The sequence below is a fragment of the Podarcis filfolensis genome (genome assembly GCF_964270895.1).
Source record: "Podarcis filfolensis genome assembly, chromosome: 4".
Lineage (NCBI taxonomy): Eukaryota > Metazoa > Chordata > Lepidosauria > Squamata > Lacertidae > Podarcis > Podarcis filfolensis.
This window is the reverse complement of record NC_139607.1, coordinates 79,060,168-79,086,315: the sequence shown is the minus strand read 5'-3', so window position 1 is coordinate 79,086,315 and position 26,148 is coordinate 79,060,168. Positions and strand designations below refer to the sequence as shown.

The 26,148-nt window shown below is 42.6% G+C and overlaps 1 protein-coding gene across 5 annotated transcripts in view; it reads right to left on the bottom strand.

Moving 5' to 3' along the window:
- Positions 1-26,148, bottom strand: part of LNX2 (ligand of numb-protein X 2) — a 74,490-nt gene that overhangs the window by 38,938 nt on the left and 9,404 nt on the right. The window contains exon 2 of one of the 5 annotated variants that reach the window (XM_083609129.1): positions 15,836-16,213. The exons of 3 other annotated variants lie outside the window; for them this stretch is intronic. The gene's annotated coding sequence lies outside the window, so the exon portion shown is untranslated. Of the gene's footprint in view, positions 1-4,700; positions 4,799-15,835; positions 16,214-26,148 lie in introns of those variants that run through there. One more of the 5 variants, XM_083609130.1, reaches the window with a different exon arrangement.

Sequence of the window (26,148 nt, the reverse complement as noted above, 5' to 3'; positions counted from 1 at the left end):
CCTGCATGCAATCGGAAGCTGCAGAAGCCACGTCGGACGTTCGGGTTCCAAAGGACGTTCACAAACCAGAACAGTCACTTCTGGGTTTGCAGCGTTCGGGAGCCAAAACATTCTAGTCGCAAGGCGTTCAGGATCCAAGGTACGTCTGTATTAACTATGGGCTAAGGCAGAGGTTTTTAACTATGGGCTGTGAGTTCCATTTGGGTAGCCTGCAGGACAGTCAAATACATCTGTACTCAGCCCTATGCTTACTCTCCTTAATGTGATGATGGAGGACTAAGATGCTCAGCAAGGGATCTATGATTTGTGTAGCAGTGCAGAAGCACAAGACACACATCTTTTGCTGTGTATAAGTCAGCTGGCTCGATGGAGATGTCAGTCACCAACCCAGTGCCCAAAAATCTCCACATAGTTGTAATTGGAGCCAAGGCAGTAGCAAAAGATGCCTGGCGCCCAGGGAATTTCAAACACTGCTCCAGAGGTTGTTGGACTAAAACTCCCATCACCCTTGTTCACCAGCCATGCTGCCTGAGGCTGATGGGAGTTGTAGTCCAACACATCTAGAAGGCAGCAGGTTGGAGACCATTAATCTCACCTGGTATAAGACACATTCATATACACTTCAGCATAGCTGTTAAAAGGTACAGGAGTCCTAGTTTCCTTTGCATGTGGCCCCCTATCAGCAAATATCCCTTGCAGCTCACAGAAGCGCTCTTGGAAACAAAGTACTTCCATGCTTCAGTACACAGATTGCCAAAGTCTAGGAAAGGGTGAGTCAAGCAAGGCTGTACTACGGAAAATGCCATAGTACACAGTTTACCAGAACAGATGGCCAACTCACATTCTTGGTTTAATTTTTAATCTTGCATGACATCATGATACCAGATGCTGACACAACTTGCTTTCCGCTGATCACTTGGAACGGAAGTTGTGTTCCCCTGAAACCTGTTCCAAGACCAAATGGGAGTTCTGAACACCACTTTTATAACATAAAAAGAGCTTGCTGCATCATGCTGTCAGGCTATCCAAGTCTAGCCCCCTGTTTTCGTTGGCAATGTATCTCATTTCTTAAAAACATGAGAATCACCACAAAACAATCATAATCAGAAGTCAATCTGAAATTCATAATCTGGGGGGGGGGACACCACTTTTGTCTACATTTGCAATAGAATAAGTTACAGATAGGTAGCCGTGTTGGTCTGCCATAGTCAAAACAAAAAAATTTTTTTCCTTCCAGTAGCACCTTAAAGACCAACTAAGTTAGTTCTTGGTATGAGCTTTCGTGTGCATGCACACTTCTTCAGATACTTCTTCAGTGTATATGAAGAAGTGTGCATGCACACGAAAGCTCATACCAAGAACTAACTTAGTTGGTCTTTAAGGTGCTACTGGAAGGAAAAATTTTTTTTTGTTTTGCAATAGAATAAGTTGGGGATGAGACAGGAGGACGGTTCCTATCAATTCAGACTTCAAAAGCAGAATGCCTTTTTGAATGCCTCCTAGATTTAATTCATACACACACCTCCCTAAAAGTGTAAAAGTAAAACGAAGGAAACAGAATGAGTGCTGGATATCTAGGGTGCTAGATATTTACTGACATGGTACAGCATTCAAAATGGGCACCATCTTACCTGCAAATACCTGGTATTTGATTCATTCATTCATTTATGCATATACTGTATCCCCCAACCCCTTCTTCCATCACAGAACCCAAAGCAGAGTACATGTGGTTCCCAGGGAGTTTGCCATCCCAGATCTAGCCAAGTGGTGGCCTCATATGCTCTCAGACCATCCCCTGAGACCATAGCTCATTCCACCTCCCCATTTTCTGCCAGGTATAGTCTGGCAGTGGCTGTGGCTGCAACCAAAGGTGGGTGGAGCCAGAATCACTGGTGGGTGAGACCACCCCTTTGTCTCTGTCTCTCGCTGGCACCTCTTTCTCTTTTATACTCTCTCAATTTTTCTTCTTCTCCAGTAGGCTGCTGCAGCAGGGATAGATCACTCTTGCCTAGGGATGGGTAAATCTGTTAATTTTCCAGTCTTAAATGCAGTTCTCCACATTTCCACATCAGTTTGTATTTTTTATAAACAAAATCCTCATGAGAATCCATCAGTGTTTTAATGTGAATTTATCCTAATATATACGTTTTTTTTCTATGCAATTTTGCCTAATAGGAAAACTGCTTGGCAAAAATGTGTTGAATATAATGCATTTTTCTAGGTTGTTTTCACTAAAACATAAAAGCATATAGAGCACACTTTACCATAGGATATGCATTTTTCTATGCATCATTTAGCTTTATTATTCTTAAATTTTAGAACTGCATTGCAAAATTCGGAGAAGCGCGAATTTCAAAAGATGGCTGGGTTTCGCTTTGCATTTTGTTGCAGAAAGTGAGAATTCAGCAAGTCCAACTTTAAATGCAAACTGAACAGATTTCCTCCCCGATCCCTACTCTGGTCAGTGATCTGCCCTGATTGTTACATAGGACTCCCCATTTCCTTTCATATTATCATCTCCCCAACACACCCCTCCTTTATTTCTCTCTGTCTCACGTTCCCCCACCCATATGAAACTGCGCTAAGGGCCACATGAAACGAGGTTTAGGGCCGTAGAATGTCCACCCCGCTTTTAAAACATTTTCGCTTTTAAAATCTGGCAGTGTGTTATTTTAAGTAAAAACTTTCCAAACGGAGCAGACACTAACATCACACACATATGCAAACGAAAAGCTTTCTGCAGGGGGTGATTTAACAATAAGACTATTTAGAGAGATGTCTGCATTCATTACAGTCAAGAACTTTAATAGGTAACTGTAGAATGATTACCGAGTATGTATCCTAGGAGACTAGATAGAGCTCTCATACCTAAAAGGCACAACACTTTCCCCTGTTTCCAATACAAAAAGTACAGGCTCTATAAATAATAGAGTAAGCTTGACAAATAAAGTTAATCTCTTACTTTGGGACCCATTAAATATGTATTTCTGCTTGTCTGGCATTGCAAATTATACACATTCTGATCTCTGCTACAGCTCTCTCGTTTCTCCTCCCTCCTTCCAAGCTAACTACAGAGAAGTTAGGACCCTCCTGTTAGGGTTGAATTTAAAAGCAAAAGAGGAGAGGGTCAGTCTTAACAGCAGCATCGTGATGGCTGGGATTCTGGACTATTTAAAGTATAAGCCATGGGTAAGGAATCTCTAGCCCACAGGACACATTAGGGCCAGCACAGGTCTCAACGTTGCCTGCAGGGCCATTTCCACCAAGCCATGCCCCACACCTGAGTCACTGGGGAAGCTGGGGGAGAGGGAGCTTGCTGTAAGCGATGGGTATTGACAGCAAGCCCTGCTGGTATCGGCTACACTAAGACATTCCCCAAGGGAGCAAGTCCTGCTTCCTATGTTTGCAGAAATATTTTGGATTCAAACTGCCCCTGCAGATGGCCTTCAAAGGGCCTTTGCCATAACCACTGATCATCACAGGCAGGGCCATTCACCTGTCAAAGAGCAAAGTTGGCCCACAGGAGGTGGGGGAATTAAGGCTCTGGCACACTGGTTAGGTCCAGTTCTGCACCCCTGGAAGAAGCCTTAACATTCAACAAAGATGTTCTGTGTTGAAACAGCAATTCTCTGAGGGCATGGATAGCCAATATGGGGCCTTCCATCTTGTTTTGAATCACAGATTCATAGAATCATAGGGCTGGAACAGACCTCAAGGGTCCTCTAGCCCAACTCCCTGCAGTGCAGGAATCTCAGCTAAAGCATCCATGACAAATGGCTATCCAACCTCTATTTAAAAACCTCCAAGGAAGGAGAGTCCATCACCTCTTGAGGGAGAGCGTTCCATTGTAAAACACAGGGGTCAGCAAACTTTTTCAGCAGGGAGCCGGTCCACTGTCCCTCAGACCTTGTCGGGGGTTGGACTTTATTTTGAAAAAATAATAATGAATGAATTCCTATGCCCCACAAATAATCCAGAGATGCATTTTAAATAAAGGTACACATTCTACTCATGTAAATACTTGCTGATTCCCGGACCGTCCGTGGGCCGGATTGAGAAGGCAATTGGGCCGGATCCGGCCCCTGGGCCTTAGTTTGCCTACCCATGGTCAAACAGCTCTTACTATCAGAAAGTTTCCCCTGATATTTAGTTGGAATCTCCTTTCTTGTAACTTGAAGCCATTGGTTCAACTACAAAACATCCCTGTATGCTTGCTATGGCTGAAGGCAGTTGCAGTATACAACATCTGGAGGGCTGTTATCCCTTTCTTAAGGTAATGGCTAGAATGGACTGCCAAACATAAAATGCAAAAGCCATATGAATACAAGCTACCTTTCAAACACAGTGCATTTTAACATAAAACTGAACCTCATTTCAGGCTACCAGGTCTACCCTCTTCAGTTTCAAAGGCAGTTTTGAGGGGAGTGATCCCATGCATTCTTGCTTCTGGGGAGATTTCTCTAAAACAATTCCCCCCCCCAACGTGAATGCAGTCTCTAAAACACCATTCCCACTTCCGAGATCATGAGGAGGAACGCCTGAGTAGGATTCCTTGCAAATCCTCCACAGGAAGGTAGGCTGATAGCTCAGAACAGCTGCCACAGAAGCTGCTAATGTTAAAGCAACCTTAATATCGATTCCCCTTTCTCTCCTGTGCTCTCGCACTTTTGTATTGCAATTTAAGCAGGAGCAAAACATACCTGAGCAACGTGTAAAGCCATAGGGCGAGAGGCATTGTTCTTCCCAGTGGAGGAGGAGATCACATGATAACACAGAAGTTCGAGAGAGGAAAGGCTGCCAGCGTGCTAGTATAAGCAAAATACACCAGTGGAATAATTAAAAGAGCGCCAGCCACAGCAACCTATTGCAGGCTCTAAGCACAGCGACCTATTGCAGACTCTGCTTTAAACACTGCAAATTGGTTCTCGCACATAATGGCACATAAATGCAAGCTCAGCCTTGACAACCACTGCTCGGTACGTGCTGTAGTGGCACCTGTCATAGTTAAAAGGATCCACAGGGCGTTAGTATTCAAACTGCTTTCCCTGGAGGGCATATTAAATAAATCAAGACTTTAAAAACATGCTCCAGGCTAGGATTAGGCATATAAATGCTTCTCCAGGTGTAGCAAGGCAATGTCATCATGCAATTCCAAATTTTAAGTACTTGTTGAGAGCATGTGCTTACTGCATATAGTAGGGGGTGATTCCAAAACCACTATATGCACCAGTGGTTTTGAAACAAACATAGACCACTAAGCCAAAATAACCTGGTTGTCTAGAATGCAAGGATGTGCATAGAGTGGAAATAAATGGCACAATGCAATCAAGAGAACATGGATGGGATTCAAATTTCCCTTCCATGAGCATCTCCTGGCATGTGCTGTTAGAGCAGTCTTACAAACAAGTCCAGAAAAGTTAGTAGCCTGCAGGATTTATTTATTTTTTCCTTATTCTGTGTGCCTGACATTTATGTCATACATAAATCCTGAAGATCTGGAGAGAGAGAAAGCAGTCAAATATTTTCCAACAGACAAAACCTTCATTGCATAATTGTCTGCTGGAAATTTTTATTCAATGTGGGGACCAGGTGAGCAGCTATTCATCAGTTTGGCTCCATCCACACTAATCATTCGTATTGATTTTATACTGCTTTGGCTTTCACCAAAGAATCCTGGGTACTGCAGTTTGCTAAAGGTGTTGGGAATTATTAGGAGACTCCTGCCCCCCTCACAGAACTATAATTCCCACAGCTCCCCTAGTAGAGAGATTATTAAACCAGTTTAAGTTTGTGGCCTGGCTGTGCCCCCTCCCTACCCCCCCCCCAAAGACTGGAGAGATGTGCCACAAGTTGGAACAAACACACACTTCTCTGTAATCACCAACAATCAGCTGATCAATTGCCCCAAATCCAACATAACATATGGCCTGGAACAGTGATGGGGAACCTGCAGGCCTCCAAATGTGGTTGGACTCCAAATCCCACCAGCCCCAGTCAGTGTGCTCAGTGGTGAGGGATTATGGGAGCTGTAGTTCAACAACATCTGGTGGGCCACAAGGTCCCTTTCCTAGCCAAGGGGGTGTGTGTGTGTTTTAGGAGAGTACTGAGGGCAGGATAAAGAGGCCTGGCAAACCAAATTCTTCTTGAGGACTGTAGGCACACCAACTCAGCACATTCTGCTGTCTTTATTGTAGCAGAGAAGCAAAATTCTGAACACAAAAAACCCATATAAAATTCCTTTTTTCATCCTTCATCTTCAAACTTCTCTCAGATAAACAAGAAAGGGGCTGTCAATTGATATTCCTTCCAGCCCACACCAAGCTCTCAAAGTCAATTTGGCTGAATGTAAAACAGAACAACAGCTCTATTTATAAGCTGTCCACCTCCTGCAGTAACTTCAGGATGTAAAACATTCCCCATTATACCTGGTCCAGGGGCACACATCCAATTTGAATGGGAGGCAGCATCAGGGTTTTGCAATTTTCGCTGAAAATTGGCAACAAGACTGAAAGCGTTTCATACAGGACTTCAGGACACAGATACCAACTGGGCCCCCGAGACTTGTCACTGTAATAATATTCTAAGCAAGGGCATCTGCTGCCGCCATGTAAATCGGAGTCTACAGCTCTCTGACCCCCACCTGTCCTCCTCTATCAGAAATCCTGCCTGATATAAACCACTTCAGATATAACAAGCTCTGAGCCGTAGTGCCATAGGAAAGGATTTTTCTTTGAACAAAAGACTGCATTGACGGCAATTTCCAGACACAGGAGTGCATTCATTTATTTCTGTCACCACGTTTGTGCCCTGTCCCCCCTCAGAGATCCTCATGGTGGCATACAACTGGGTTAACCTCCCTATCCTCTCACAACAACCCTACAGGGTAGGTTGGTCTGATGGCATGACTGTCATAAAAAGAGGTCTAGTTTACCCATGAAGCAGAATGAGGCCATAAAGTGGATTTAATTTGTTCAGCTGCAGGCAGGGGGTGCCGTTTTTTCAACGCACCCACATCTGAAAAAAGCAACAAACCTGCAAGCGAAAATGAAACAAAACCTAATGCATTAGGCAGACTGATTCTAGCCCAAATTACTCCCCAATGTACTCATATTTTTTTTACTGTAGGAACAATTTTTAAAAGCACATGCACACACCATAGAAGAGCGGCCCAAAATGGCATTCTCAACTGGGACAGTCCATTCTACCTCTTCAGGACTAAGGACATAACTTACACACAACCTATGGAAGACTTCAATATCATGTCCATTGGTAGAGGGGAATCTGACTATTTAAAAAACCAATTCACTGGATCCAGATTAAGTCAACTGAAATGGAACTTAAGGTCAAAGGGGTATGTGGGGTGTTAGAGAAGGCGTACTACCTCTGGTGGGGAACACATCGTGCTCCCTCTGGGGTACTTTGTCCACCTTTGGTCCCCACTCTGCACTCAACTCTCACCTATGGCTCCTAGAAGCTGTCAGCACGTGACAGCGGCCACACTCTGGGAAATGGCTTCAACTGGCGGGCTAAACCAGGTGAGGGTAACCAATGGGCCTCAAACCCTCAGTGAGTTAGGAACTTCCTCTGCCTGTGAGGACAGGCACTGGAAGGCTGAGCGGGCAAGGCAAATAGTAGGTCCAATGGTCAAGGAGGTCATTTCTGCACATGCTGTAGAGGGAAATGAGGGGCAGATGGGACTCATCAACCTGGGAAGGTAGCCCATCTAAGAGAAGGAAAACCCTGATCATAAACCTCCACTGCCTTGTAGGATATATTTGGGGGAAGAAAAGGCTAAGGAGTAAGCCCTACAAAAATCTGGAGTGAAAGCCTTAGATCGATGGCGTCTGGTACACCTTCTTCCAGCAACTTCTGCAGCCAAGCTGGTGCCAAATGTATAGCTCTGCTTTCCTTTGGACCACATTAGCGAAGCCAACATAGGGGTCTTGGACCTCTGTACAACCTGCCCAGGCTTACTCCTGGAGGTCACTTCAGTGCTACTAATGCAGCAGTTTGACTTCATCCCCCAAGGCGCACTCTATTGTCTCTCAAGACAGATGGATGGCAACAAAAAGCTCAATGGGACTTATGTCAGTCATGACTAGCCTGACCAATTAATTTTAATGGAAATTAAGTCCAAGCAGTTTAGGCTGCAGTCCTAACCTCTCTTACCTGGGAGAAAGTCCACTGAATTAATTAAGACTTACTTACTTCTAAGTAGACATGGTTAGGATTGCGCTCTTGGTCTGGAGCCAACCCAATATAATGTTCCATAGTCACCTATAATAGTCACACAAATTTGAATGGAAATTAATGACAAATGCCAGTGTTTGTTGCAATTTCTGAATCAGTGGAAATGTGGATGAGGTCATACCAAAACAAAACAATTAAGAAAGACCTGGCAGCATAGTTCAAGAAATAATCAACTCTTTTCGACAATTGCTGTCTGTTTCCTTGTTGACCTTTGAATACCCCACAATGGCCTTTGAGACCGGGGTAGCCAATGTGGCACACTCCAGATGTTTTGGACTACAACTTCCATCAACCCTAGTCATCACTGCCAATGGTCATGGATTATAGGTGCTGTAGTCCACAACAGCTGAGAGGTACCACATTGACTACCCTTGATGTTGTAGGCCATCAGACAGTGAGTGAACAACAAGAGAATTAGGAAAGGCAGATATGGATTATGTAGCCGAGTCTGATGCTGTGGAAGTTTCTCCTTAAAATGGGTCTCCAAAGTCTTCAAAATGATTCAGGGCTTTCTCATTTTAGCAACCCAATGACTTGATTGCTCAAGATTTATTGACTGTACTTACTCTGTTTTATGGAGCACCGTTTTTTAATGCCATTTTAATGCTTCCCACCCTTCAAGTAAGCTTCAAAAGGAAATGGGATAAAAGGTATTTTAATCAATCAATCATAGTTTCGCACGTGAAACTGCTAAAGGTACATGAACATCACTACACACTGAAAACGTGTATCAGTTTCATTTATTTATTTTTATAAATGCAAAAGTGGCATAAATTGTAACCTGTCCTAGGACCACCTGGTGAAAGGTGGGTAAATAGTAATTACAATAATACCGGTAATAACAATAGCTTCTTTTACCAATGCTGATCCAAAATTGCTTCAACCGTATTAACAATGAAAGACTGTTTAGCGTTTCACTGTTTTCTGATTAGAAACCGCCAAGGAACAATTGAAGCTCTCTCTTGTACTGTCAAGCAAGGTCCCTACAATTTCTAGTTGTGTAGAATTATTATAATGTCTCATCAAGAAGGAGCTTACCTAGCAACCTTAAGAAGAGCAAGAATGGCCCCTTTGTTTTAAAAATTGCACTGGATTTAATAAAACCTGGATGCATCATTAGGTTAATTTAAAACATTGCAAAATATATTGATGGATGCTACCTAAATCCAATGACTATGCTTAGCTCAGAGGAATGTAGCTATTAAGGCAGAGCTTAACAGGATTTTACTATTTATTGGTCTCCAACTTGATTTCCCCCCCCATCCAGAGAACTATAAAGTAGACTTAAGCATTCAGAAGTACAGTGGCAAGTTGCATACTTAGATCTTTAAACCAAGGATTTTCAACATTTTTGTCAAAGCGTGAGAATTCCTAAAATCCCCAACGTAAAACACATTGGTGAAGGGGTGCAGCTGTATCTGCTACATTACAGTCACCATAATAATATAGACTAGAGGCAAACTCAGAAGTATAAATGCCTGTGAGTAGGCCCACTCGTTTGATCTGTTTACCACAGTGCGTCACACAAGACAAGCTCCAAGTAACTACACACATTTTATTCTTAGTTCCTGTACAGTGGTACCTCCGTTTACGAACTTAAACCGTTTCGGCCCAGTATACCTGAAGGAGCGTCTCCACCCCCATCGTTCAACACTGAGGTCCAGCGCCGAAGGCCTTCTGGAAGTTCCCTCACTGCGAGAAGTGAAGTTAAAGGGAACCAGGGAGAGGGCCTTCTTGGTAGTGGTGCCCGCCCTGTGGAATGTCCTCCCATCAGATGTCAAGGAAATAAACAACTATATGACATTTAGAAGACATCTGAAGGCAGCCCTGTTTAGGGAAGTTTTTAATGACTTGGTGCTTTAATGTATTTTTAACCTTCTGTTGGAAGCCGCCCAGAGTGACTGGGGAAACCCAGTCAGATGGGCAGGGTAGAAATATATTATTATTATTATTATTATTATTATTATTATTATTATTATTAGTCCGTTCTTAAACCGAGGCGCACTTTCCCTAATGAGGCCTCCCGCCGCTGGTGCCCTTCCACCATTCGGATTCCATTCTTAGACCAAGGTAAAGTTTGCAAACCGGGACACAACTTCCATTTCTGCGGAGTTCGTAAACAGAATTGTTCGTAAACAGGACTGTTCTTAAACCGAGGTACCACTGTATTATTATTTCAGCTACGTCCCACCTTTCTTCCAAGAAGCTCAACTATCTGATATCTCCCCATTTTATCTTTACAACACCCTGTGAGGTAGGTTAGGCTGAGAGGCAGGGACTGGCTGGCCCAAGGGCACCAGTGAACTTCATGGCAGAGTGGGGATTTGAACTCTGGCCTCCCAGGTCGTAGTCCAACACTCTAACCACTACACAACAGTTCATCTTAAATATTTTGTGCATTGTGGAATAGAGCACACGAGCATAATGCTTGCCGCCAAGCACAACCACAACCAACACACTAGGTCCATGTCTGAACCAACATATGATGTATACAAACATGCATCGAAAGTACATTTCTCCAGTTAATTCCCATAACACCCTTAGGGCTATGTTACGCAGTATACATAACCGAACTTTGATTTATCTGTATAACTAGGTTACTAGGAACAACCAATCAGAATTCCCTGGAAAGTGCATGTGTTATCAGCCACCTCTTTGTGGAACTCACAGTCAACATCAACAGTCAAGAAAGGAGATTCCGACTAAACATCAGGAAAAACTTTCTGACAACTCAACTTTCTAGAACTTCCTATGTGCCAAGCAGTCCTTAGAGGTTAAAAACACAACTGAAAACCAACTGCTTTTTAACTGTCTGCGAGTGGAAGAAATGCCAACCCAGTGTGTGGCAGCCGTGAAAAAGGCAAATTCCTTGCTAGGGATCATTAGGAAAGGAGTGGAAAGTAAAATCGCCAGCATCATAATGCCACTATACAAATATATGGTACAACCACATTTGGAGTACTGTGCACACTTCTGGTCACCTCACCTCAAAAAGGAGATTGTGGAGTTGGAAAGTATTCAGAAAAGATTAACAGTTTTGAGTTTGTGACATGCACAAAGATGGAAAGACTTATCATTACCTACTGTGGAAGAGTGGTTGTTGAAATTAATGGCTTTGGCTGAGCCGGCCAACTTGATGTGTCTAATTAGAGGAAAATCATTGTTGACGTTTATTAATGATTCAAAAACCCTTATGGACTTTTGCACAAAAAGGAAAATGAGCTTGTTTGGAGACTGAAAAAAGGTTGGTTATGGAAAGTAGAAAAGTTGGATGTTATTATCGAGCAAGGGTTTTGCATAAGTCTATAAAGCTGAAAGAGAATCAATCACAAGTCTTCTTTCTTTTCTTTCTTTCTTTCTTTCTTTCTTTCTTTCTTTCTTTCTTTCTTTTCTTTTAGTTTATGTGTAAAATGTGCTTCGTTTTTTATGTTAAATGTTGTACATGGCATTTTTCAGCAAAGGTGTAAGAATAAAAAACTTTTTTTAAAAAAAAAGTAAAAGATTCAGAAAAGGACAACCAAAATGATCAAGCGGATGAAGTGCCTCTCCTATGAAGAAAGGTTGCAAAATTGGGGAATTTTTAAGTTTAGACAAAAGGTGGGTAAAAGGTGACATGCAATAAGTTCATAATATTATGCAAGGCATGGAAAAAGTGGATAAATAAGAGCTTTTCTCCCTCTCCTGTAACTCTAGACCTCATGAACATCCAGTGAAGCTTAAACATTGGCAAATTCTGGACAAATTTTTAAAGTGGTTCTTCATGCAATGGGCCACTGGCCATATCCAGCAGGCTCTTCTTAGGTTCTTAAATAAGAAAGTGCTTGGTTGACATGGCTGTATGTGTTGCACTAATTCACTGACTGAGGTAAAGCATACGTCCAAAGTTGCCCTCTCTTGAAAGCGAGTCCCATTAGTTTTAATGAGACTGCCTTCCACAGAAGGGTTTTTATGTCAACATGCCAGGAACCCAGAGTTTGAGCTCCCTCAAATGCAATTAGACATGCAATCCTAAAAACGCCTACTTAGAAGTAATTTCTATTGAAAATGAACAGAACTTAATTCCAAGGAGATTTGCCCAGTATAAGGCAATAAGACAAGGGCACAGATGGCCTGCCCAGCAAATATTTAGACTCCCCTTCAGCCCAATGGGAAAGGGAAGCATTGAAGGTCCCTAGGGAAGTAGGGAGCTTGCAAGAAAATGGGGCTCTAACAGAAATATAATAAAAAATAGAAGAATGGAAAATTTGCCACTGGCTCCCAAACTGTACTGCTAGGGGGTAGGTTCATCTTGTATTCACAGTTAGTTTTTAATCTAGGTCCTAGGCAACCTCCCTGGGGCCACATGCTAGTAGTGGACAGGGTCAGAGGTAAAGATTGTGGGATATATCCAGCCTCATATAACCAACATGCGTAACTCTAATTAATGCATGAAGGGGTTAAGACCATAGAGTAAGCTGTCCTGCCAGGCATAGCTAAGTCACACTCCCTCACTTTGGGAGGAATGGCTAATATACTCTTTATTTTCCCACTTTCTACCATTATTCCACCATGTGAATCCTACCAGCTTGGCTCCAAGCTTAGACCATGTGGCTTTAGCCAGCCACCTTTGTGTTTCTATACAAACTATTTAGAAACACTTACCTTTCTGGAGCCAATCTAAGTTGTGCTACCTGTCTTTTCTTGCTGTTGTATAGTAAAGCACGTGCATCTGTCCTTTGAAGAGTTTGTAAGTACGGTAAATCATTTTTAACTTACCAAACACGTGGTCTCTTTCTATGCTAAAGAAAGTAGAAAGTTTGGAAGCAACTTAGAAGGGGGTATTTTAAAGGTCTAACAGCCTGTATTTTCATGTTTTACTTTGCTGCATGTTGTGTGATCTTAAATTTCTGCTGGGGCACTCTCACCAAAGACTACTTGCCCCAAACCTGGATCTAGGCATCCAGGGAATTCTCCTTTTTATTTTTTTCTTGTATTTTTCCCTTCTAACCATATTAAAAACCAAACGAAAGTAAGCAGAGCATTATATGTGAATTGTACCTTTGTACAGTAGGCTGGTTTCTTCACATTCACACATCCCTCTCTGTCCTCCATCCACGCATGCAAGAAGCATTAAACTGTTGTAACATGCCCCCCAAGGGCCTTATGGTGAAGGGTGGGTGGTAACAAGGGGGCAATATTGCTTGCCGTTTTACAGATCCGTTTTAAGGATTCCAGAGCCTGGAAGCAGCTATCAAGTTTGAAAGAGGGATTGCTGTTCATAATGTGTACATTTCTTCCACTTTCACCTCTGGTCAACAGAATATGCAGGGTTGTTTAATGGTTTAGGAAATCTGCAAAACTGCTTGATCACGGGTAGCTGTGGGGGCAAACAAAGTGTGTGTACACAGCATGCGAAGCAACACATCTCTCTCAAAAGCTATTGCATGCCTGCAGTCGAGAGATCATGCAGGTGGAACCCTTGTGATGGGCTACATAAAAGGCTGTTACGAAATCCGAAACACAACAAATTTGGCATTGTAATCCTCCTGCGATACCATATTGCTGCTCTACTGGCTCCAGCTATTTCCCCCTCATTATTTCCTCACTTAAGCAAGCAGTCTGAGGAGTGTTGCCATCAACGGCAAAATCACACGGTCTCTCTCACCTCCAGCGTGTTTTGCTGCACAGCAGTCGATCCGTAACTACCCCATAACATGGTCTATTGTTGTTTAACATCCAGTTTTATTCTTCAATTACTCTGCTGGCTTGACTCTTAATTTATTACATTTTCTGGTACATTTGATTTTGGATATTATGACATCCTGGCTCATGCCATTAGAGAGGAAACATAAAGCGATGGCAATACCAGGGGATACAGGAGGACAGAATACCATTGTCAGCCTGGAAAATTAAGGCTATTGCTGCTTGCTTTGTTTCCTCTAGTGGCCCTTTCCCCATAGGCCCTACAATGTAAATAGCATTTTAAAAATAAATAAATAAATTGAGGCACCTTCCCGGATGCAAAGTCTGGGAGTCTCCTAGTGTATAAGGATATTGGTGGTTGTTGGCCTTGAAAATAGGTAATCACACTAGTCTTCAGTGCCTAGTGACTCCTAAATATGTTTGGATATGTTAAAATTTGATATTTTGCAATCTTTGAATCTCATGCAGCAATTCTAGGCTCACTAACCTGGGCTCAGTAAAAAAAAGGGTAAAGGACCCCTGACAGTTAAGTCCAGTCACGAATGACTCTGGGGTTGCGGCACTCATCTTGCTCTACTGGCCGAGGGAGCTGCCGTTTGTCCGCAGACAGTTTTCCCAGGTCATGTGGCCAGCATTACTAAGCCGCTTTTGGCAAAACCAGAGCAGCGCACAGAAACGCCGTTTACCTTCCCGCTGGAGCGGTATCTATTTATCTACTTGCACTTTGACGTGCTTTTGAACTGCTAGGTTGGCAGGAACTGGGACCAAGCAACGGGAGCTCACCCCGTCGTGGGGATTCGAACCGCCATCCTTCCGATCAGCAAGCCCAAGACTCAGTGGTTTACACCACAACGCCACCCACATCTCACTAACATGGGCTCAAGTCCCACTGAAATAAGCATGTGAAATAAACGCATGGATAGCTAGTTAAGTCAACTGATGAGCTGCCTCTTGAATCTGGACTACTGATTCAGGCTCAAAAGAGTTGCTGGCAATTGTGAAATAGTTTATTAAAGAGGTGGGATTATAGGAAATCTATTGCAGGGAGATTCATGACCAGAATCGTGTCCACCACCTGCATTTAAAGCACATTGCTTCCCCTCCAAAGAATCCCAGGAACCGCAGTTTGTTAAGGGTGCTGGGAACTGTAGCTCTGGGAGGCATAAACTACAATGCTTAGAATGAATTGTGTGGTGTTGTCCTGTTCAGTTAGGCCTTGGAACTTTAGTAGTGCTCTAAACACAGGCCTGCAGCAGGGTTTCTCTTGAGCCAAGGAAGAGATGGAAGTGGGGAGGAGACTGGGTTATACTGAAGAGAAAGTACACGATTAAGTCACTGTGCCTGCATAAAATTCATTTAATGTCTCCCAATCATTCCCTAGGTACTGAAACTATAAGATGTAGTATATTGTACGAGCTAGCTTTTTTTATCCAGGCCTTTGACACCTGAGATACATGGTATTCTTCTGGTTGTAAATCAGGTTGTAAATCAGGCAGGTAACAATAAAGTAAAACAGTTTTTAAAAACTATAAAGCAAAAGAATAAAAGCAGCATTTAAACACTAAAGCAGCAGAATAAAAAAGATTAGAAGTACATCGAAGGCCATAAAAGCTAATTTAACCAGAGTAGCTTCTCACAAGTTGAAACAATTCAATGAAAGGGCAACCACTCGTGGCCCAAAAGTCTTCCTGAAAAGGAACCTTTAAAAACAGCCAGCAGAGGAAGGGAACTTTATATACTGCAGTTGTCTGTGGCTGTAGTATTAGCTGCAATCCTTTCCTAGGAATAGGGGGGTCCAGTTTGCATTTAAAAGCAAATGTACCTAGTCTTCACTTTCCAAAGCAATGTCATGGACATACAATCAGTGCTTTCTTAATAAATAAAAATAGGTGCTGGTACTCACCATGAAGTTGTTACAGTAGGTGCCACACTTTTTAAAAACAAAAAAAAAGTGTGCCGGTACTGCGTACCCTTGAGTACCCATGGGAGAAAACACTGCATCCAATGCAGCTGAACGTTGGGAGATTCAGACAGCACACATGGAACTCGCTAAAACAGGAGGCAGTGGTAGAAGCCAACATGAATGGCTTTAAAAGAGGATTGGACAAATACATGGAGGAGAGGGATATTGGATGGCTACTAGCCACAATGGTTGTGCTCTGCCGTCCACAGCTGGATGCAGCAATGCTTCTGAGTACCAGTTGCTGGAAACCACAGGAGAGGTGAGTGCTTGTGTGCTTGAATCCTGCTTGCTGGTTTCCTACAGAGATCTGGTTGGCCACTGTGAAAACAAGATGATGCACTTGATGGTCTGTGGGCCTGATTCCACAGCCTGCTCAAACTGAAACACAGACATTCTCTGAAATTTGCTTTTCTCTGAACTTTGCAGTGCAGTTCTCTAGCTTAGTAACGTGTACAAAAATGCATATGATAAGGTAAAGTGTGCACACATAAAAACACATATATTAGTGAAAAGGACCTAACAAAAAGTCATTATATTACGGAAAACTGGTTTGCCAAAAAGGTGTCTAATAGGCAAAACTGCAGAGACCATTTTGTCTGTGAGTCCTGGAAGACCTGCTCCCTGCCTTGCCAACTTTTTTCTACCTGGTCTGGGAGGGTGGGGCCCTGACTGACTCCAGCTACGAAAGCTGCTGAATAGACCCTTGGGCTATTTAGGGGGTTTTGTTGTTGTAATTGACATTAATTTTTGTATCTTTATTTTTAGATCTTATGATTTATGTGGAAATTGTTTCACTTTGGTTGTGTACTTTTTGATTTGTTTTACTGTTTGTTTACGACTTTTGTTACGTGTGTAATTATGTAAATCTTGTCATGTTGCAAGCCGCCTTGAGCGGCATACAAATAAAACGATGATGTGGAGGCTCGCATTAAGTTACTAAATAACTATTCTTTGTATGGAATTACACAAATAGCTTTTGTTCAAGGTGCACCCAGTCAATCTTTAAAGGAAACAAGGTTATTTTCATTATGTTACAGAACAGATTTTTAGAGAGTGAATTCTGTACAATATTTTCTAAAAGTGGTAATTACCATGGTGATGTACTAGTATGCACATTTTAGGATATTACGCATAACTTGCAAAAGAACATGGCACTGTACCAAGGAGAGTAGTGGGTTGGGGGAGAAAGATTCAGATGTTTTCAGAAGTCTCCATAAACAGACAAATATTTCTGAAAGCTTCTAAGCTACAAGATTTCACATTCCCTGTAATCGGCTTACTCCGAGCTGTTCTTAGAACATTTTTCTAGTATATTACCCAGATCTCTTTGATACTGAGCATGATCTAAAGTCCTGCGCACACAGATTTCTATGAAGAAAAGAAAGACTTCTGTACCACCTTCCCCCCCCCCAAAAATGGGCACAGAGCAGTTTCACAGAAAATAAACCTAATATTAAAAACAAACAAAAACAATGAAGCAATTCTCACGAATTACATAAAGAAGCTCCATTTTTGAAAACCATAAAGATGACCTCATTAGCTACTAAAAGGTGGGCTTTTTTCCTGGCACCTGAAAAGGTATGAAGTTCAGGTGAGATGCACCGCAGTAAGGAAGTCATTCTACAGGTACCGAGTCACCACTAAAAAGGCTCTTCCAAAGGCTCTTGCACTATGAACCCCATTTAATGCAAGAACAACGTGGAGAGCCTCCTGTGCTGATCTTAATACACAGGCAGGCTGCTAAGGGGAGAAGATGCTTTCCCAGGTTGCTCAGTGCTTTAAATGTCAAAAGTACCTCTAAACTCCTCCATTAAAAACTACAGAAACAGGCTACTTTTTCTGGAATGTTTCCCACCCCTCGCCTAGACCTTTTGAAATGCACATAAACAGTCTATGGCAAATCACTCATCCTGGTGTAGCTGCACCAACTCCACATGGTTTCTGAACTGCCTCCTTTTGCTTCTAAAACTGGAAAGCTATTGCATGTATTTGAAAACTCATTATCAGCGAGACCAATTCCACAACCGCTTCCAACGATAAATGAATTCTGGATTCACTTAAATCAATGGCATGATAGTCCTATTGATTTTAACAGAATTAGGAATTCATCCTTGGCTCTTCAGTAAATCCAGAGCTTAAACATCTGAACAATGTGGGGTGGTGAAGGGGGGAGCTTTAAAAAACCCTCTATAATCTTAAAACTCATTTCATAAGCATTCTGCATGTATTTTGAACAAAAAGTTAATAATCTGCCCAGCTTCAACATTCCTTGTATAGTTGTACCATTCTGGTTTTGATTTATTACACACCCCCAAGGTCCCAGGGCAGGTTACAATAAGTTAAATTGCAATCACACAAACAGGGTGGGTCCTAAAATATATACATCTCAATTTGTCAAAGATTAGAGCAAAGGGAGTCCATCTTCAGCGTAGGACAACAACTGTATAGTGAAGATACCAGGTGTACCTCTACATGAAAGTAGTTCCACAAACAGTAAATGCAACCTAGAAACTACAGTGTTATCGGTACAGAAGGATGAAGCAGAACAGAACAGAGCCATGCATAGTAAGTAAATATATGATTGCTACCAGAGCTTTGAAGCCCAATGATGTAATTGGCCAACAGGATATGGATGGGATATTGTGAATCTCAGTACAGTAAAGATGTTTTTAAAAATATTATAACAAAGAGAGTCTAGCAGCACCTTTAAAATTAAGAAATTTCTAATGGAATGAACTTTCATCAACTAGGCTTGATCAGATGCATGAAGGAGAATTATCAGCTGCAGGGATAAGTATACATGGGTAGAATTGTAAGCGATGAGGTTGGAGGGAAATAAAATGCAAAGGATACAGATTAACAATTCCATTACAGCTAGAATGTATGCAAATTAATGTAAGTGACCCTTATTAGACTTCTTGTATCTCATCAAGCGGACTCTAGTTCACACAAGCCTATACCAGAATAAACTGGTTAGTCTTTAAGGTGCCACCAGATTCTTTGTTATTTTACATTGATTCACAAGACCTCACCTCTGAAAAGAAAATTATGCTACACCAGTTTTTTTAAGAAGACACACACCTTAGGAAAGCAGGAGAAACAAAAGCATACCACACACAAATACAAACCCAAAGAAGTCTGCCAGGAGTAAGTCTGCTGATTAACTGGATAAAAAGGCAAATTTTTAATTTGATCAATTCTATTTAAAAGATGATAAATAGCCATCTTTAACATGTTATTTTTTTGTTCCGCACTACAGTAACATACTAAAGCCAAAGTAGCCACAAACAAGGGACAAGTATGTTCTTAACTTTCATTCCAGCTGATTAAAATTGGGCCCCACCAAGTAATCAACCTCAAGTTTTGGTACTATTTATTTTAATGGTCACTGTTGAGCTGAACAGACCATTTAATTTGCTTCTACTCTCAGCCTGTTACACACCAAAATCAATAAAAAAGTGTTAATCTGCAACAGTGTGGTGTGGATCTGGCCAAACACATGAGTGAAGAAGTAGGATCCAAAATTGAAATCGCAGTTTATTTTCTACATTAAATTTCGAATTCACAGAACCAGCCCCTCTCGCTTTGACAATATTTCCATCTGCGATTTCAATTTCGGATCCTACTGCTTCATTAATTTCATTAAAACAGTCTTTTCAATAATTATACCTTCCTGGTTGATAATCCCTTTCTGTCCCTCTAAAAGAAAACACACATGAATCTGAATCATATTAACATAAACTACTTTACTATCAGATTCATTCAGGTTTACAGAGTTGTTCCTGAAGGCAGGCTTAGGTTACATAACAGATAAACTATATACAGTGGTACCTCGGGTTAAGAACTTAATTCGTTCTTTTAATTTGGATTTATACCTGTAAGAAGTTTTGATTGTATGTTTGTTTTTCTTTTTTATATGTTTTGTTATTTGTCATTTTGTGTTTTATTTGTTATAAATTTGGAAAACCAATTAAAAAAAATTGAAAAAAAGAGAACTTAATACATTCTGGAGTTCTGTTCTTAACCTGAAACTGTTCTTCACCTGAAGCACCACTTTAGCTAATGGGGCCTCCTGCTGCTGCCGCTGCACCGCCACTGCACGATTTCTGTTCTCATCCTGAAGCAAAATTCTTAACCCGAGGTAATATTTCTGGGTTAGCGGAGTCTGTAACCTGAAGCGTATGACAAAACTGCTGCCAAAGAGAGGCAGTTAGTCCTTTCTCGGAATGTTGGACTTGACTGACAGCTTTATATCCCACAATGAGAACCCTACCTTAAGGAAACGTACTTCAAACAGCTGCCAGCTCTGGAGTGCAAACTTCTGGGAAGATCCCCTGCAATGGTCCCATTGAAACTAAGCAGAGCAGCAGAGGGCACTGTAGTATGCCCCTGAGACACTGCAGTGGTAAAATCCTGCTAATCACAATGCAGAGAATTTGAGGATTTTGCTCTCAAGCTGCAATCCCAATTACCTGGACGTCACTGACCTCAATGGGGCTTACTTCTGAGTAAACATGGACAGGATTCCACAGTCAGTGCATAAAAGTAGTGGCCTTTAGAAATTCTATGTTTTTAACTACACAAAAAAAGACATATTACTATACAGGAACAGTTAACAGCCACCTCCTAGGCAAAATAATTTAAAGGGCGATACTGTCCTGTAAGAGTTTTAGAAATTGTCAGTCTGGTATTGAAGTACAAGCATGATCTACATATTATTAAAACAACCATGTCAATAGCCCAAAGATGGAAAACTTGGAATGCCTCTCTTCACGCAATGTTATTGAGTGTAATAGTTCTTAGATCAGCATTATTCTCCCCTCAGAAGTACGCCGAGATGCATCAGACATCCTGACATTGATTTAAGTAGATTTGTACAGCTCTTGGGAGGTAATGGTTCAGTTTAATGCACTAGCAATTATGGCTATTAAAAAATGTACATTAGGCAGCAATCCTAAAAACAATTATCTGGAACCATGTCTCACTCCGATCAATGGAACTTACTTCCAAGTAAACAAGTTTGAGACAGGGTGGAGCAAAATGAAAATATGAGTGGGTGCATGTGGATGTTATATGTGTGTGTGTGGGGGGTAACAGACAGTATGTGCAGGTGGCCCCAACCACTTTTGGCATTGGCTATGTCCAGTGATGGCCCACAGAAAGTTAATCATGAGGGAATGCGGCCCTTAGGCTGAAAAATGCCCCCTTCCTTGCCATAGCCACTGGCAACTCAGATCTATTTTCAAATCTCTTAGTAGGTGTAGATTCAATTCCCACAATCCCAAGGTCCCAGTTTGGCTCAAGGACTTTCATTGATGACATCTAATTTCTTTATAGTCCACTTTTCCTTCAAGGAGCTCCCAATGTGAGTTATAGTACATTTCCTCTCCCCATTAGTCCACCCTCACCACCACCCTGAGGTACCTGTAGGCTACGAGGCAACAAAGGCCGCTCAGTGAGCTCAATGGCCGAGTGGGTACGGTATATGCCTGAATACCTGAAGGGGTATCTCCACCACCACTGTCCAGCCTGAACACTGAGGTCCAGCCCCAAGGGCCTTCTGGTGGTTCCCTCATTGCGAGAAATGAAGTTACAGGGCAAAAGGCCTTCTTGGATCCTATCAGATGTCAAAGAGATAAACAGTTATAAGATGCTCCGTAGGCATCTGAAGCCCTGTATCGGGAAGCTTTCAATGCTTGATGTTTTCATATGTTTTCTTATATTCTGTTGGAAGCCACCCAGAGTAGCTGAGGCAACCCAGTCTGATGGGAGGGGTACAAAATTGTTGTTGTTGTTATGCCTGACACTCCAACCCATAAGTGGGGAATCTCAGGCCTGGGGGCCAAATGTGGCCCTCCAAGCTTATCTATCTGGCCCTTGGAAGCCTACACAGGACATACTTCTCACTGGCCTGGTTTTATACACCAAATATTTTTACCTGGATATTTTCCCAGTCCTTTTCTAACCTTTTAGACTGCATGGGTTCTATTGCGCAGATTCTCTGCCGCAGCCTGTGGGTAAACATTTAACATATACTGAATAACAGCCGGTGCTGCTAATTGTAGATTATTATTCCTCCCTCCCTCCCTGAAAATAACTTTTCTCCGACACGTTTAACATTCAAAGTTTCATAAATCTCACTATTTTTAAAAAATTGCACATTAAGAACACCAAGTTACTGTTTCCAACTTTAGCTTTAAGTCGCCTTAATAAGGATATAAAATTAATGTGTAGATGTGCTCAACTGTCACAATGAAATATAATCCTAGTTATAAAAGTAAATCTGCAGAACAGCCAGCTCTTCATGCGTAAAATTCGGCTTTATCATTAGTTAAGTGAGCACAAACCCCTGATGCAAGAGATGGGTAATAGGATCATCACTAAAGAAGGGGGGGCCTTATTCCCACCCCCACCCCCAAAAAAGGTTCCCTCCCACCAAATTAAAACTAGCTTTCTCCAGTGTGGAGGGGACCATACTACTCCAACACCAGCCTAACAAGAGAAAATGTTCTATTGGCCAACATGTACCATATTGACCCAAATATGTCATCCCCCCCCCATTCTGATTGTGAAACGTTAAAGTGCGGCTTATATCCATGACTTTACGCCACCAGTGAAGCAACATGGCTCCCCTCCTCAGGAAGCAGTCCGCGAGCATAGGGCAATGATGTGCAGCCCACCTGCCGCTCCAAAGCCTCCCTCGAGCCGCCAGAGATAAGGGGGAAGAGGGAGAAGGCCGCTGGCAAAGCAACATGACCCCCCCAGAGAGCAGCCCAGGAGTGTGGGGCAATGGCACCCATCCTGTCCCATCTGTGGCTCCCAAGCCTCCCCCAAGCAGCCAGATTTTAAAGGTGTGGCTTATTTGCGGGTGCGGCTTATATTCGGGCCAATAGGGTAGCTCAAGGGCTTGGATGAGGACGCCAGGTGTCTTCCCACTGATGTCAGTCTGTTTCTTAAATTCCGTCCATTCTGGAGAGGATTAGCATCTAACTAGGATGGACTGCCTTCTTTGGGTCCAATTGATGGAGCTTGGCTGCTTCACATCCAGCATTCCTTTTGGCGCAGGGTCTAGTAGTGACTGGTGTTGCTTGCCCCTCTGCTTACATGCAGAAGGACCCAGGTTCAATCCTTGGGATCTCCAGGTAGGGTGGGGAAAGACCCTTCTGCCTGAGACCCTGGAATGTCACTGCCAATCCGTGTAGCCTTTTTCAACCTGGTGCCGTTTATTTATTGCACTCCTGTATGACACACTTCACCCTGTGTTCGAGATGGCTTAAGCAGCTCGCCACAATAAAAACAATCCAAGCAGTAAGAGCTATTTAAAAAGAAGTTAAAAATTCATAAAAGCTTACACCAAAATAGCAGGCAGCTTAAAGATCATAATCTATAACAGATCCCAAAGGAAATATTAAAAAGATGCACTTTGCATCCGATCCAGAAAATTCAAAACGGGTGAACTGATGCTATCACCTTCAGGAGCTCATTCAAAAAGCTCAGGGCGGCTAATAGCTCCTGCTAATAGCTACCACCATTTCATAGAATCATAGAGTTGGAAGAGACCACAAGGGCCATCGAGTCCAACCCCCTGCCAAGCAGGAAACACCATCAGAGCACTCCTGACATATGGTTGTCAAGCCTCTGCTTAAAGACCTCCAAAGAAGGAGACTCCACCACACTCCTTGGCAGCAAATTCCACTGTCAAACAGCTCTTACTGTCAGGAAGTTCTTCCTAATGTTTAGGTGGAATCTTCTTTCTTGTAGTTTGGATCCATTGCTCCGTGTCCGCTTCTCTGGAGCAGCAGAAAACAACCTTTCTCCCTCCTCTATGTGACATCCTTTTATATATTTGAACATGGCTATCATATCACCCCCTTAACCTCCTCTTCTCCAGGCTAAACATGCCCAGCTCCCTTAGCCGTTCCTCATAAGGCATCGTTTCCAGGCCTTTGACCATTTTGGTTGCCCTCCTCTGGACACGTTCCAGTTTGTCAGTGTCCTTCTTGAACTGTGGTGCCCAGAACTGGACACAGTACTCCAGGTGAGGTCTGACCAGAGCAGAATACAGTGGCACGATTACTTCCTTTGATCTAGATTCTATACTCCTATCGATGCAGCCCAGAATTGCATTGGCTTTTTTAGCTGCCGCATCACACTGTTGGCTCATGTCAAGTTTGTGGTCAACCAAGACTCCTAGATCCTTTTCACATGTACTGCTCTCAAACCAGGTGTCACCCATCTTGTATTTGTGCCTCTCGTTTTTTTTGCCCAAGTGCAATACTTTACATTTCTCCCTGTTAAAATTCATCTTGTTTGTTTTGGCCCAGTTCTCTAATCTGTCAAGGTCGTTTTGAAGTGTGATCCTGTCCTCTGGGGTGTTAGCCACCCCTCCCAGTTTGGTGTCATCTGCAAATTTGATCAGGATGCCCTTGAGTCCATCATCCAAGTCATTGATAAAGATGTTGAATAAGACCGGGCCCAAGACAGAACCCTGTGGCACCCCACTAGTCACTCTTCTCCAGGATGAAGAGGAACCATTGATGAGCACCCTTTGGGTTCGGTCAGTCAGCCAGTTACAAATCCACTGAGTGGTAGCATAGTCAAGACCGCATTTTACCAGCTTCTTTACAAGAATATCATGGGGCACCTTGTCAAATGCCTTGCTGAAATCAAGGTAGGCTACATCCACTGCGTTCCCTTCATCTACCAGGCTTGTAATTCTGTCAAAAAACGAGATCAGGTTAGTCTGACATGACTTATTTTTCAGAAATCCATGCTGACTATTGGTGATCACAGCATTCCTTTCTAGGTGCTCACAGACTGTTTGCTTAATGATCTGCTCCAGAATCTTCCCTGGTATTGATGTCAGACTGACTCGGCAGTAATTATTTGGGTCCTCTCTTTCCCCCTTTTTGAAAATAGGGCAACATTTGCCCTCCTCCAGTCTGCCGGGACTTCGCCTGTTCTCCAGGAATTCTCAAAGATGACTGCCAGTGGTTCTGAGATCACATCTGCCAGTTCTTTTAATACTCTTGGATGTAGTTCATCTGGCCCTGGAGACTTGAATACATCTAGACTAGCCAAGTATTCTTGTACTATCTCCTTAGTTATTCTGGCCTGTGTTTCCTCTGCTGAATCATTTGCTCCAAATTCTTCAGGTCGGGCATTGTTTTCTTTATCGGAGAAGACTGAGGCAAAGAAGGCATTGAGGAGTTCAGCCCTTTCTGTGTCCCCTGTTTGCATTTCACCATCTTCTCCTCTGAGTGACCCCACTGTTTCTTTGTTCTTTCTTTTGCTACGAACATATCCATAAAAGCCTTTTTTGTTGCTTTTAACCTCTCTAGCAAGCCTGAGTTCATTCTGTGCTTTAGCTTTTCTGACTTTGTGTCTACACGTGCTGGCTATTTGTTTGAATTCCTCTTTGGTGGTTTCCCCCCTTTTCCATTTTTTGTACACATTGCTAATGCAAGGACTTGGAGCAGGAACTTCCTAGACCTTAAAGGGAGTTGGACTTCTTGAGAGACATGCAGTCTCTACAGATTTACGCAGTACTTTTATCAAGATATGAGGTACCTCATTTTTAAACAAAAAATACTGCCTGTGGCTACCATACTACTGCTGAGTGAAAATCAGGTGGGCATCTATTCTGTATCACCAGCTATACAAAAAAAGTGAAGAAAGGGGTGCTTTCTCCTGAATCTTTTTTACTGTAAACCATCAGAGGAAGCTCATGGGAAGCTCAACGGTGCAGTTTTAACCACTCACCTGCTCTAAACTAAGAATCTATATGTGAGCCAGATGACGCCCTTCCCATGTTACCTGGGATCTACAAGATTTGATGCTTCACTCCATGAAATTAAGTTGATGGTGTTGAACACTTCTTACAAAGGGGCAGAGGGAAAACTCTGGCCAGCAGGCCTCACTAGGTCCACCTGGCCATCTCCCCAAGCTATGCCCAGCTGACGGACACCTGATGTCACATGTGATGTCAGGTTTGGGACAGGTAATAATGCTGTTCCTTGACAAAGTGAGGCTTGCAAGCACCGCCAATCAGAGACCAGCAGTCCCTGAAAATCCCTGGGCCTGGAATGTTCTTGAAGGTCCAGGGATCCCAAGTTATCTTTCAAAACAAAAAAATTTTTTTCTTTCCAGTAGCACCTTAAAGACCAACTAAGTTAGTTCTTGGTATGAGCTTTCGTGTGCATGCACACTTCGTCAGTGTATCTGACGAAGTGTGCATGCACACGAAAGCTCAT